We start from the raw sequence: 4,236 nt of genomic DNA, 5'->3' as shown, positions 1-4,236 counted from the left end.
TTCTTTGGTGCTCAGTTTTCTTTATGGTCCAGCTCTCACATCCATACATGACTACTGGAAAAACCATAGCTTTGACTATGTGGACCTTTGTCAGCAAAGTAATGTCTCTGTTTTTTAGAACATTGTCTAGGTCTGACATAGCTATTCTTCCAAGGAGCAAGTATCTTTAAATTTCATGGCTGTGGTCACCATCCACATTGATTTTGGAGCCCAAGAAAATTAAATTTGACACTTTCCACATTTTCCCCATCTACTTCCCATGAAGTGATAGGACCAGATGCCATGATCTTAGTTTTTTGAATGTTGAATTTTAAGTCAGCTTTTTCACTCTCCCCTTTCACTTTCATCAAGAAACTCTTTAGTTCCTCTTCACTTTTTGCCATTAAAGTGGTATCATCTGTATATCTGAGGCTGTTGATATTTCTTTCAGCAATCTTGATTCCAGCTAGTAATTCATCTAGCCTGACATTTTACCTGATGTACTCTGCATGTATGTTAAATAAGCAGGGTAACAATATACAGCCTTGATGTATACTTTCCCAATTTTGAACCAGTCCATTGTTCCATGCCAGCTCTAACTGTTGCTTCTTTTCCTGCATACAACTTTCTCAGGAGGTAGGTAAGGTTATCTGGTATTCCCATCTCTTTAAGCATTTCCCACAGTTCATTGGGATCCATGCAATCAAAGGCCTTAGCATACTCAATGAAGCAGTAGATATTTTTCTGGAATTTTCTTGCTTTTTCTATGATCCAATGGGATGTTGGCAATTTGATCTCATATTGATCTTTGCAATGCAGGAGACCCCAGTTTGATTCCTGGGTCAAGAAGATCCACTGGAGAAGGGACAAGTTACCCACTCCAGTATTCTTGGGCTTCCCCTGTGGCTCAGCCGGTAAAAAATCCATCTGCAATGTGGGAGACCTGGGTTTGATCCATGGTTGTGAAGATCCCCTGGAGAAGGGAAAGGCTACCCACTCCAGTATTCTGGCATGGGGAATTCCATGGACTATATAGTGCATGGGGTTGCAAAGAGTCAGACAGGACTTTCACTTTCACTTCACTTTCACTTTCCTTTGCCTTTCCTAAATCCAGCTTGAACATCTGGAAGTTCTCCATTCACATACTGTTGAAGCCTGGCTTGGAGAATTTTGAGCATTACTTTGCTAGCGTGTGAAATGAATGCAACTGTGCAGTAGTGTGCACATTCTTTGGCACTGCCTTTCTTTGGAATTAGAATGAAAACTGACCTTTTCCAGTCCTATGGCCACTGCTGAGATTTCCAAATTTGCTGGCATACTGAGTTCAGCACTCTCACAGCATCACCTTTTAGGATTTGAAATAGCTCAGCTGGAATTCTATCACTTCCACTAGCTTTGTTTCTAAAGCCCTCTTGACTTCACACTCCAGAATGTCTGGCTCTAGGTGAATGATCACACCATCATAGTTATGCAGGTCATTAAGATTTTTTTGTATAGTTCTGTGTATTCTTGCCACCTCTTCTTAATACCTTCTGCTTCTGTTAGGTCCATACTGATTCTGTCCTTTATTGTGCCCATCTTTGCATGAAATGTTCCCTTGGTGTCTCTAATTTTTTTGAAGAGATCTCTAGTCTTTCCCATTCTATTGTTTTCCTCTATTTCTTCGCATTGTTCACTTACAAAGGCTTTCTTATTTCTCCTTGCTATTCTTTGGAACTCTGCATTCAAACAGGTGTATCTTTCCTTTTCTCCTTTGCCTTTCACTTCTCTTCTTTTCTCAGATATTTGTAGGGCCTCCTCAGACAGTCATTTTGCCTTTTTGCATTTTTTTTTTCTTGGGGATGGTTTTGATCACTGCCTCCTATAAATGTTATGAACCTCCGTCCATAGTTTATCAGGCACTCTATCTATGAGATCTAGGCCCTTAAATCTATTTCTCACTTCCACTGTATAATCATAAGGGATTTGATTTAGGTCACACATGAATGATCTAGGGTTTTTCCCTACTTTCTTCAATTTAAGTCTGAATTTTACAATAAGGAGTTCATGATCTGAGCCACAGTCAGCTCCCGGTCTTGTTTTTGCTGGCTGTATAAAGCTTCTCCATCTTTGGCGGCAAAGAATATAATCAGTCTGATTTTGGTGTTGACCATCTGATGATGTCCATGTGTAGAGTCATCTCTTGTGTTGTTGGAAGAGGATATTTGCTATGATCAGTGCATTCTCTTGGCAAAACTCTGTTAGCCTTTGCCCTGCTTCATTTTGTAGTACAAGGCCAAACTTACTTGTTACACCAGGTATTTCTTGACTTCCTATTTTTGCATCCCAGTCCCCTTTGATAAAAAGGACATCTTCTTCTGGTGTTAGTTCTAGAAGGTCTTGTAGGTCTTCATAGAACTGTTCAACTTCAGCTTCTTTGGCTGAAGAAGTAGTTGGGACATAGACTTGGATTACTGTGATATTGAATGGTTTGCCTTGGAAACAAACAGAGATAATTCTGTCATTTTTGAGACTGCATCCAAGTACTTACTACATTTTGGACTCTTTTCTTAACTATGAGGACTACTCCATCTCCTCTGAGGGATTCTTGCCTACATTAGTGATAATAATGGTCATCTGAATTATTAAATTCACCTATTCCATTCCATTTTAGTTCACTGATTCTTAAAATGTCAATGCTCACTCTTGCCATCTCCGGTTTGATCACTTCCAATTTACCTTGATTCATGGACCTAACATTCCAGGTTGCTATGCGGTATCATTCTTACAGCATTGGACTTTACTTTCACAGCCAGACACGTCCACAAATGGGCCTTGTTTCTGCTTTGGCTCAGCCTCTTTATTCCTTCTAGAACGATTTCTCCACTCTTCTACCAACCTGGGGAGTTCATCTTTCAGTGTCAAATCTTTTCCTTTTCATACTGCTCGTGGGGTTCTCAAGGCAAGAAGGCTGAAGTAGTTTGCTGTTCCTTTCTCCAGTGGACCACGTTTTATCAGAACTCTCCACCATGACCATCTTGGGTGGACCTGTACTACATGGCTCATAGTTTCATTGAGCTGACAAACCCAAACAGTGTATTAAAAAGCAGAGATATCACTTTTCTGACAAAGGTTCATATAGTCAAAACTATGTTTTTTCCGGTAGTCATGTATGGATGTGCGAGTTGTATCATAAAGAAGGCTGAGTGCTGAATAATTAATGCTTTTGAACTGTGGTGTTGGAGAAGATTCTTGAGAGTCCCTTGGACTGCAAGAAGATCCAACCAGTCAATCCTAAAGGAAATCAACTCAGAATGTTCATTGGAAGGACTGATGCTAAAGCCGAAGCTCCAATACTTTGGCTACCTGATGCAAAGAGCCAACTCATTGGGAAAAATTCTGATGCTGGGAAAGATTGAAGGCAAAAGGAGAAGGGGACTGTAGAGGATAAGATGACTAGATACCATTGCTCACCTAATGGAGATGAATTTGAACAAACTCTGGGAGATAGTGCAGAACAGAGGAGCCTGCCATGCTATAGTCCATGGGGTTGCAAATAGTCAGGACTTCGTGACTGAACAACAAAAACAAGAGAAACACAATCGTAAATTTTTTGAATAAATCTTATCATGAATGTCACACCTGCCTCTGACTTTGAAATGTATCAAATGGTTTATAAAAGGTTTTTTTTTAAATTATACAACATATTATAATAAGATACATGATGAACTACAGAAGCTGAGATCAGCCTGGAGTACAATTTTTAAATGTAAAGTTGGAGTAATATTCAAAATGAAAGTACTCCTTATGATTATTTGAATAAATCATGTAGAATTATCAATTTCCAATTTGTTGATCTGAAATACTAAGGTATTTCTAATATGAAGACAGAAAAAAAATAACACTTCTTTATGATATATCTATCTGCACGCAATTATGACCCTAACAAACACTGTCTAAGGATTTGCTTCATAGCATTCAGTTCAGTTCAGTTCAGTTTCTCAGTCATGTCCGACTCTTTGTGACCCCATAATTCGCAGCACGCCAGGCCTCCCTGTCCATCACCAACTCCCGGAGTTCACTAAAACTCATGTCCATAAAGTCAGTGATGCCATCCAGCCATCTCATCCTCTGTCATCCCCTTCTTCTCCTGCCCCCAATCCCTCCCAGCATCAGAGTCTTCTCCAATGAGTCAACTCTTCGCATGAGGTGGCCAAAGTACTGGAGTTTCAGCTTTACCATCAGTCCTTCCAATGAACACCCAGGACTGATCTCTTT

This window comes from Bison bison, unplaced genomic scaffold, assembly GCF_000754665.1.
Source record: "Bison bison bison isolate TAMUID 2011002044 unplaced genomic scaffold, Bison_UMD1.0 scf7180017864466, whole genome shotgun sequence".
Taxonomy (NCBI): Eukaryota; Metazoa; Chordata; class Mammalia; order Artiodactyla; family Bovidae; genus Bison; species Bison bison.
Note: the sequence above shows the minus strand (reverse complement) of the source record.